Consider the following 11,824-nt stretch of genomic DNA (forward strand, 5'->3'; position numbering starts at 1 on the left):
AATTGCTAGGATCGTGATCTTGTTCTTTGTATATTTGATAATTTTTTTATTTGATGCAATCTATTCCATCTTCCATCCAAAATACCCAAAACACATATGTGTACCAAATTCGATTGGGTTAAAATTGGAACTTTGATCACAAAAATGTGCTCACAGACAGATGGATGGGCGAACATTGTTAGAACGACTCAGGGGCCGACCCTGAGCATTATTGCCAACGACACCATATGTCTATCCCGTCTACTTCTAGATGTCGCAAACATATGCTCCAACTTATAATACCCTGCTCCACAGTGTGGCGCATGGTAGAAATATATGCCCATCCTTTGAACTCATTTGAAAATGGTGTATAACAAAATTTGATTTTCTCCACCGAAAACATTAGGACCAAGTCAATATGGATGATGATGAAAAACAAGCTAAAATAAAAACAATTGAGACCTAACGCCTGAGTAATTGTAGTTTGTTTTTTGTTTTAAAGGAAGACACAATGAACTTTATTGAAGAACCCGAAAAACTTACTCCAACAACGAAAACAAGAGGTTAATGTACAATACGAAAAAGGGGACATATTCTTCAACGGGAAGTGGTTCATTAATCGGTTGAATGGTCTAAGAATGAAAACAAATGAATCCATCAAATTGGGTGTTCTTCGCATGGTTGCCACAGATGGTAGAATTCTACCAAAAATTGTAGATTTTCTACTGCTTGGTAGATTGGTAGAATTCTTGATGTTTTGGTAGATTTTGCAAAATATTCCTCTCCAACTATGAAATGCTTGAAAATTTTTCTATAGAAAAAATATTTTGACAAAATTTTCCGTAGAAATAAAATTTTGATAAAATTTTCTATAGAAATAAAATTGTGACAAAATTTTCTATGAAATACAATTTTTACAAAAATTTCTATAGAAATAAAATCTTAACAAAATTTTCTATCGAAATAAAATTTTAACAAAATTTTCTATCGAAATAAAATTTTGACAAAATTTTCCAAAGAAATAAAATTTTGAGAAAATTTTCCAAAGAAAAAAAAATTACAAAATTTTCTAAAGAAATAGAATTTTGACAAAATTTTCTAAAGAACTAAAATTATGACAAAATTTCCTATAGAAATAACAATTTGAAAAAATTTTCTATAGAAATAAAACTTTTACAAAAATTTCTATGGAAATAAACATTTTCTATAGAAATGAAATTTTGACAAAAATTTCCAACAAAAAAATAGAATTTTGACAGAATATTCTATCGAAGTAAAATTTTGACAAAATTATAGAAATAAAATTTTGACAAAATTTTCTATAGAAATAAAATTTTGACAAAATTATAGAAATAAAAATTTGACAAAATTTTCTATAGAGATAAAATTTTGACAAAGTTTTCTATAGAGATAAAATTTTGATAACACTTTCGATAGAAATAAAATTTTGACAAAATTTTCTATAGAAATAAAATTTTGACAAAATTTTCTATAGAAATAAAAATTTTGACACAATTTTATATAGAAATAAAATTTTAACAAAATTTTCTATAGAAAAAAAAAATTGACAAAATTCTCTATAAGAATAAAATTTTGACAAAATTTTCTATATAAATAAAATTTTGACAAAATTCTCTATAGAAATAAAATTTTAACAAAATTTTCTATAGAAATAAAATTTTAATGAAATTTTCTAAAACTTTGACAAAATTTTGACAAATTTCTCTACAGAAATAAAATTTTGACAAAATTGTCTACAGAAATAAAATTTTGACAAAATTTTCTATAGAAAAAAATTTTGAAACAATTTTCTATAAAATAAATCTTTGACAAAATTTTGTATAGAAATAAAATATTGACAAGAATTTGCTATAGAAATAAAATTTTGACAAGAACTTTCTATGAAACTAAAATTTTGTATAGAAATACAATTTTGACAAAATCTATATATATAAAATTCAAATTATGTTTGTTTATTTGTTTGTTTGTTTGTTTGTTTATTTGTATGTTCCGGGTTGGCGCGAAAACGGCTGAACCGATTTACTTGAAACTTTCAGAGATCGTGGGGGGCACTCATGTGCTGAAAATAGGGTACCTCATTTTTTGACATATGGTCGCGGAGAGGAACCTCCCCTTTGTCCGACTTTTTGAAAATTAAACCAAACTTGACCGATTTGCACGAAGTTTTCAGGGATAGTAGGGGGTGATCCCTAGACAAAGATTCTCACTTTTTTTTCGAAATTTGATCGGGAGGGGGTACCTCCCCTTAAGCGACTTTTTGTTTGTTTGTGTGGTCCGAGTTGGCTACGAAACGGCTGAACCGATTTACTTGAAACTTTCAGAGATCGTAGGGGGCGTTCATGTGGTGAAAATAGGGTATCTCATTTTTTGACACCTGGTCGCGGAGGGGGACCTCCCCTTTGTCGGACTTTTTGAAATTTGGACCAAAGTTGACCGATTTGCTTGAAATTTTCATTGAAGGTTGGGGTTGGCATCTATACAAAGATCCGCTACTTTATATTTCGATATTTGGTGGCGGAGGGGGGCCTCCCCTTTGTTCGACTTTTTTTAAAGTACAGTGAAAAAACTAAAATTCTCTAAATTATCTGAGATTTACAGAGAACATGTGATGAGGTTATGGAATTAATATGGGGTACCCGATGATTTCATATGTGGATGGGGAGGGGACCTCCCCCTTGCCCTACTTTTTGAAACTTGGAACAAAATTATGCGATTTGCTTGAAATTTTCATTGAATGTTGGGGTTGGCATCTAGACATAAATCCGCTACATTATTTTTCGATATTTGGTCGGGGAGGGGGACCACCCCTTTGCCCGACTTTTTTTTAAAGTACAGTGAAAACAAAACTAAACTCCCCCGACTGAAATTTTACGGAAAAAATGGGTGAGGTTATGAAATTTATATCAGGTTCCTGATTTTTTAATAAAAACAAGTATATAAAGCAGTAAGTTCGGCCGGGCCGAATCTTAAATACCCACCACCATGAATCAAATACTATAGTTTCCTGTGAAAATTTCAGGGGGATTTGATGACAAGCAGATCAGTTCAACCAGTACACTTCCCGAAGATAAATTCAAATATTTTACCTATGAATACTAGATCCGATTCTAGATTTATAAGAACCATTTTCGTTTGAGTTTTAGAGGAATCATAAAAATCATGTGTAAGTGGGCAAGAAAACGATGAAATAAAGTGGACAACAATTACGGTTTCTAGAAGCCCAAAAAGTATCTATCTGATGGCTATATCAAAACATGGACCTATACTCACCATTTTCGGCATACCTTTTTATAGTCCTAAAATACCTCTAGATTTCCAATTTGAGGCAAGTTAGATAACAACTACGGTTTCTATAAGCCCAAGAATAAAATCTGGAGATCGGTCTATTTGGGGGCTATATAAAAACATGGTCCGTTACTCATCATTTTCAGCACATCTCTTTAGGGTTTTAAAATACCTCTTGATTTCTAATTTCGGGCAAATTGGATAAAAACTGCAGATTTTAGACGCCCAAGAAGTAAAAACTGGAGATCGGTCTATATGGGGGCTATACCAAAACATGGACCGATACTAAATTGAATAAAACTGCGGTTTCTATAAGCCCAAGACCCCAAACCGGGAGGTCGTTTTATATGGGGACCATACCAAAACATGGACCGATGCTCACAATTTTTGGCACACGTATTTGTGGTCCTATAATACCTCTAGATTTCCAATTTCAGGTAAATTGAATAAAAACTGCGGTTTCTATAAGCCCAAGAAATAAAATCGGGAGATCGGTCTATATGAGGGCTATACCAACATATGGACCGATACTCACAATTTTTGGCACACATATTTGTGGTTCTAAAATACCTCTAGATTTCCAATTTCAGATAAATTGAATAAAAACTGCGGTTTCTATAAGCCCAAGAAGTAAAATCGGGAGATCGGTCTATATGGGGACTATATCAAAACATGGACCGATACTCACCATTTTTGGCACACCTCTTTACGGTCATAAAATACCTCTAGATTTCAAATTTCAGGCAAATTGGATCAAAACTACGATTTCTATAAGCCCAAGACCCCAAATCGGTAGGTCGGTTTATATGGGGACTATATCAAAACCTGGACCGATATAGCCCATCTTCGAACTTGACCTGCCTGCAGACAAAAGACGAGTTTGTGCAAAATTTCAGCACGATTGCTTCATTATTGAAGACTGTAGCGTGATTACAACAGACAGACAGACAGACAGACAGACAGACAGACAGACGGACATCGTTATATCGTCTTAGAATTTCTCCCTGATCAAGAATATATATATACTTTATATAGTCGGAAATCGATATTTCGATGTGTTACAAACGGAATGACAAACTTATTATACCCCCGTCACCATTCTATGGTGGTGGGTATAATAAAAGGGCATAGGGAGATATCCGCTTCTCTTAAGTACATGCAGAGAAACAATTAAACTTTACCGAGTTACTTGAAATTTACAGAGCACTTTGGAGAGATCGTAACCTCCGTCAACCGTAATAGTTGATACCTGATTTTGTGATATTTGGACGGAAGAGAGGCCGCCCCTTTAGGCTTATAATTTGCTTGACATTTTCTGGATGTTTACAAAAGATACGCTTTTCGACATTTGGTCGGGGAGGAGGCCCTCCTCTAAAACTGCAAAAAAAAAATTTAAGTTTTCTTGAAATTTCAAAAGCAGTGGGGGAAGGTTATGAACGAAGAGGCAACCTTCCTTGCCCCACACTTGAAGGAAAGTTTCAAGAAATTTCAGGGAAGGTTAGGGGTGCTATTCACTACGGTGTTTGTCGATATTGTATCGGGGAAAGTGACGTCCCTTTAAAACAATAGAGCAAAATTTAAACATCGCCGATTTACTTGAAATTTACAGGGAACGTGGGAGGAGGTGATTAAATTTATACATGATTTTTAATTTAGTATATGATTTTTCGATATCTGGTTAGGGAAGGGGAAAATTGAAATAAACTTTGTCGATTTACTTCGATAGAATTTATAGGAACCATTGAGTAGTTGCGAAATTAATATAGGGTACGTGATAGTCCGATATCAGGTCGGAGTGGAGCGATGGTGGGGGGAGGGTTCCCTTTTGTCCGTTTTTTTTCTTAAATTGAAAGTAGAGGGTTGTCCGAAAATGGGAACTCGGTACATAATTTTTGATTTTTGCATAGGCATCTGCCAGACTTCTTTTTAGTAAAGAGTGGGTTCCCTTTTGTCCGTTTTTTTTTTCTTAAGTTGAAAGTAGAGGGTTGTCCGTAAATGGGAACTCGGTACATAATTTTATAATTTTTGCACAGGCTTCTGCCAGACTTCTTTTTAGTAAAGAACTTAAATTTACATGAAATTGGCAGCCAACGTATAGGGTGCATCATTTTCCAACATTTTAGCAAATGTTAATGTGGTAAAATTTTTTACTACTTTTGCTTTTTCCGATTTATTGGATGCGACACAGTAATTCTTTGTATGTTATAATAGAGTGCTTAATTTTCAGATATGTTGAGGAGAAGGATACCTTTCCTTGATAAACCACACTTAAAATTCACAAGAAATATACAAGATTGTCCAACTACTTGAATACAGAACATTATTAAAAAATTTGGAGGAAAGGGCACACCCTCTCCCGCCGTATTTGTACCTATAAACGAAAAATCAAGTAGTCCGTTTTGTTTAAAAGAATTGAAATCTTTTCGAATTTGTTTTCAGCACGAAGGATATAGTTGACTAAGTTAACGCAAAATGTTCCTCCAAATACGCTTCGGAAGGCGCAGCGAAGCGGGCCGGGTTACGCTAGTTTTCTATAAAAATAAAATTTTGTATAGAAATAAAATTTTTACAAAATTTTCTATAAAACTAAAATTTTGACATCTTTTTTCGAAATAAAATTTTGCCAAAATTTTTCTACACAATAAAGTTTCAAAAAATTTCCTTAGAAACAAAATTTTAAAAATTTTTCTGTAGAAGTAAACTTTCACAATTTTTTTTTTTTTTTAAGAAATAAAATTTGGACAAAATTTTCTATACAAATAAAATTTTGACAAACTTTTCTATAAAAAAAAAGTTTTGAAAAAAATATTCTATTGAAATAAAATGTTGACAAAAATTTCTATAGATATAAAATTTTGACAAAATGTTCAATACATAACAACTTTTGCCAAAATCTTCTATAGAAATACAATTTTTACAAAATCTTCTATAGAAATAAAATGTTGACTAAATTTCCTATAGAAATAACATTTTGCAAAATATCCCATAGAAATTAAATTATGACAACATTTTCTATAGAAATAAAATTTTGACAAAATTTTCTTAGAAATAAAATTTCGACAAAATTTTCTATATAAATAAAATTTTGACAAAATTTTCTATAGAAATAAAAATTTTACAAAATTTTCTATAGAAATAAAATTTTGAAAACAATTTCTATAGAGATAAAATTTTGACAAAATTTTCCAAACAAATAAAATTTTGATAAATTTGTCTAAAGAAATAAAATTGTGACAAAATTTTCAATAGAAATAAAATTTTGACAAAATTTTCTATAGAAATAAAATTTTGACAAAATTCTCTATAAGAATAAAATTTTGACAAAATTTTCTAACGAACTAAAATTTTGACAAAATTTTCTGTAGAGCTAAAATTTTGACAAAATTTTCTATAGAAATAAAATTTTGACAAACATTTTCTATAGAAATTCAAATTTCACAAGAATTTTCTATAGAAATAAAATTTAGACAAAATTTTCTATAGAAATAGAATTTTGACAAAGTTTTCTGAAGAAATAGAATTTTGACAAAATTTTCTAAAGAAATAGAATTTTTACAAAATTTTCTAAAGAAATATAATTTTGACAAAATTTTCTAAACAAATATAATTTTAACAAAATTTTCTAAAGAAATAAAATATTGACAAAATTTTCTATAGAAATAAAATTTTGACAAAATGTTCCAAAGAAATAAAGTTTTGACAAAATTTTCTAAAGAAATAAAATTTTGACAAAATATTCTAAAGAACTAATTTTTTTTGTTTTGTTATTGTTGGCTTATTCTTCATTTTATTCATTTTTATCATTTTATTGTTCCTTTATTTCAACTTAAAACCATGCATTGACTAAACTACAAGTGTAGCTTAACCAACAGTGGAAAAGAAGGACAATAATGTTTATCAAATTTATTTGGGCAAAGCCCTATAGATAGTTGGATGGACGCACGTTTCGGAATTAACACATTCCTCATCAGCATCCTCTACTTGCAGCAAAACCAATTATCAGAAAAAAATTCAGGCAGTTCACTAAACCCAAAGTGAGCCGCACTTGAACCTTCCGAAAAAGGGTTATGATAGCCGACCTTTGCCGAAATAAATTTGTACAAACATATCTCTTTTCCTGTGCCACTGTCAAATTATTGATTTGAGTGCAGTTGGCTGGATTTATTTTGAGCGTGCTTCCTCTTACTTCATTCGTTTTGTTTTGTTATTGTTGGTTTATTCTTCAATCATTTTGTTGTTCCTTGATTTCAGCTTAAAACCATGCATTGACTAAACTACAAGAATGTTTGTCAAATTTTGACAAAATTTTCTAAAGAAATAAAATTTTAAAATTCTATTTCTTTAGAAAGAAATAGAATTTTGACAAAGTTTTTTTAGAAATAAAATTTTGGCAAAAATTTCTTTAGAATAAAATTTTGGCGAAGTTTTCTTTAGAAATAAAATTTTGACAAAATTTACTTTAGAAATAAAATTTTCTTTAGAAATGAAATTTTTTGCAAAATTTTATATAGAAATAACATTTTGACAAACTTTTCTTTAGAAATAAAATTTTGACAAAATTTTCTATAGAAATAAAATTTTGACAAAATGTTCTAGAGAAATAAAATTTGAAAAAAATTTATATAGAAATAAAATTAAAAAAAAAAAATCTATAGAAATGAAATTTTGACAAAATTCTCTATAAGAATAAAATTTTGACAAAATTCTCTATAAGAATAAAATTTTGACAAAATTCTCTATAAGAATAAAATTTTGACAAATTTTTCTAAAAAATTACAATTTTGACAAAATATTCTATAGAAATAAAATTTTGACAAAATTTCTTGTAGAAATAAGATTTTGACAACATTTTCTATAGAAATAAAATTGTGACAAAATTTTGTATAGAAATAAAATTTTGACAAAAATTTCCTGTAGAAATAAAATTTTGACAAAATTTTCATTAGAAATAAAATTTTGAGAACATTTTCTATAGAAATAAAATTTTGACAAAATTTCCTGTGGAAATAAAATTTTGACAAAATTTCGAGTAGAAATAAAATTTTGACAAAATTTTCTATAGAAATAAAATTTTGACAAAATTTTCCAAAAAAATAAAATTTTGACAAACTTGTCTAAAGAAATATTATTGTGACAAAATTTTGTATAGAAATAAAATTTTGACAAAATTTTCTTTAGAAATAAAATTTTGACAAAATTTTCTATAGAGATACAATTTTGACAAAATTTTCAAAAAAAATAAAATTTTGACAAACTTGTCTAAAGAAATAAAATTGTGACAAAATTGTGTATAGAAATAAAATTTTGACAAAATTTTCTATAGAAATAAAATTTTGACAAAATTTTCTGTAGAAAAAAAATTTTGGCAAAATTTTCCATAGAAATAAAATTTTGGCAAATATTTCTATAAATTCGCTATTTTTCTTTCTCCCTTTTTGTAGAAGTAGTAATTCAAATAACTAATGAAACATTGAAATAATAAAACATTGTAACTAACTACAAATTTGGGAGTTTGTTATTTCGTAGATTTTTGGTGAAGAGTTCTTAAAATGTTGGCAGATTATTTTTGGCACAAGTGGCAATCATGGTTCTTCGTTCTTTGTGGGGGCAAAACTTTTGTTACTTTTTAAGGTGAACAATCAGCGTGAAAAGTAAAAGATAGGTAGAGATGGGAAGGTAAGTTCGTGTTCGAGTGATGTTACGAAGTTTTATTCATTGCCATCTCAACCATCATCATATTGTCTATGGTGACCATTTTAGTCTAGTTGCCGAAAATGTCGAGAGTCATGTTTCCACCTGCCCATTTGTTGTTGTTAAGGTCCAAAAGTTATGTCAAAAAACTGCATCATTATAATTTTTTCTTAGATTTTCTTCATATTTCTTTGGTGGATTTCCACTATACGTCTCTCCTCCTATTAGTTTGTATATCTGTGTTTTCTCAATTACTTTGGCATTACGTGAGGTGAAAACGGAAATTAAGTGCGTTTTCTTTTTTTTTTTTTTTGGGAAAAATTTTGTGAAAATTTACGATGGCGTTTTTGTCGGGACTCTGTGGAAATTTCGGTTATTTGTTCTTTTTCCGGTGATGGAGGAGGGAATAGTTTCATTTTAATTTAGTTTTTGCAAACTTTGTATGAAGGTTCTGTGGGGTTCTTGTTTATGTGGAATGAGTGAGACTATGATTTGTATTCGGATAGTTTATTAATTTAATGAAATCATAGTCATTGATTGCATTTGAAAGTACAGTGCTATTTAAAGCAGCGTGAGTCCTATAGCCTTCATCATTCTGGTTGGAAGTAAGCATACCAAATATATGAATGTAGGAGGGTTGATAACTAATGCAACAGAGTATAGTGATTTATTATTTTTAAATTTATTATTTGAAAGCAAATAGTGACGGATATAACATCTAGAATTCTAGAATCAGTCTAGATTTTTTGGAATTCGTTACCGTTGGCACGCATTATGACCTACAAACGGCCCACAAAGTAGAGGTGTGCACGTGACACGAAATTGTCGTGACTCACGAAAATGTTCGTGATTCGTGCGTGAGTCGTGAGTCACGCTCATGACAACAGCGTGAGTGTGCGTGAGCGTGATTAACAAACCAAACTGTCGTGCGTGAGCGTGATTAACAAACCAAACTGTCGTGCGTGAGCGTGAGTCACGAAAATAATATCTTCGTGAGTGTGCGTGAGTAACGAATTACACTCACGAAAATATTCCTGCTCACCAACATAAAACGCTTAAGAGTTTAATTAAATTACAATTTTAGTGACGCCTGGGATGTTAAGAGTTTAATAACACTCTTGATTTTAATAATGCTTATGTTTTCAGACACTTCGGTAAGGTAAATTAATCATAAAATTATTCGTGAGTCACGATATTTTTCGTGAGTCACGACGTTTTCGTACGTGAGTGTGCGTGAGTGTGAGTCCTACCAAAAAATATCGTGCGGAGTGTGCGTGAGTATGATTTTTCAATCGTGAGTGTGCGTGAACGTGAGTAAACTATTGCTCACGTGCACACCTCTACCACAAAGCCATTACACGCTGCACGAAAGGGACTCTGCGACATTTTTGGTCATTGCTGGCGAAGTTCCGATCGAAACTTTGGTATTTTTATACCCTCCACCATAGGATGGGGGTATATTAACTTTGTCATTCCGTTTGTAACACATCGGAATTTTGCTCTAAGACCCCATAAAGTATATATATTGTGGGTCGTGGTGAAATTCTGAGTCGATCTGAGCATGTCCGTCCGTCCGTCCGTCCGTCTGTTGAAATCACGCTAACTTCCGAACGAAACAAGCTATCGACTTGAAACTTGGCACAAGTAGTTGTTATTGATGTAGGTCGGTATTGTAAATGGGCCATATCGGTCCACTTTTAGGTATAGCCCCCATATAAACGGACCACCAAATGTGGCTTGCGATTGCTCTAAGAGAAGCAAATTTCATCCGCTCGTGCTGAAGTTTGGTACATGGTGTTGGTATATGGTCTCTAAAAACCATGCAAAAATTGGTCCACATCGGTCAATAAATGTATATAGCCCCCATATAAACCGATCCCCAGATTTGGGTTGTGGAGCTTCAAAGAGAAGCAAATTTCATCCGATACGGCTGGAATTTGGTACATGGTATTAGTATATGGTCTCTAACAACCATGCAAAAATTGGTCCATGTCGGTCCATAATTATATATAGCCCCCATATAAACCGAACCCCAGATTTGAACTCCGGAACCTCTTAGAGGAGCAAAATTCATCCGATCCGGTTGAAATTTGCAACGGGGTGTTAATATATGGCCGCTAATAACCATGCCAAAATTGGTCCACATCGGTCTATAGTTATATATAGACGATCCCCAATCACACAAAAATTGGTCCATATCGGTTCATAATCATGCTTGCCACTCGAGCAAAAATAATCTAGCAAAATTTTATTTCTATAGAAAATTTTGTCAAAATTTTATTTCTATAGAAGGTTTTGTTGAAATTTTATTCCTATAGAAAATTTTGTCAAATTTTATTTCTATAGAAAATTTTGGCAAAATTTTATTTCTATAGAAAATGATGTCAAAATTTTAATTCTATAGAAAATTTTGTCAAAATTTTAAATCTTTTGAAAATTTTGTAAAAATTTTATTTCTATAGAAAATTTTGTCAAAATGTTATTTCTATAGAAAATTTTGTTAAAATCGTATTTCTATAGAAAATTTGTCCAAATTTTACTTTTATAGAATATGTTGTCAAAATTTTATTTTGTCAAAATTTTATATCTATAGAAAATTTTGTCAAACTTAATTATATACGTATTTAATCGGCCATTTTAAGTTTAATATATACCACGTATGGACTACGTGGTATATATTACGGTATTAGGAAGTTTTAAGATACCTTGTCATCGGCAAAAGTTACCGCAACCCAAGTAATTCGATTGTGGATGACATTCTTCAGTAGAAGTTTCTACGCAATCCATGGTGGAGGGTACATAAGCTTCGGCCTGGCCGAACTTACGGCCGTATATACTTGTTTTATTT

This window comes from Haematobia irritans, chromosome 3 (genome assembly GCF_050003625.1).
Source record: "Haematobia irritans isolate KBUSLIRL chromosome 3, ASM5000362v1, whole genome shotgun sequence".
NCBI lineage: Eukaryota > Metazoa > Arthropoda > Insecta > Diptera > Muscidae > Haematobia > Haematobia irritans.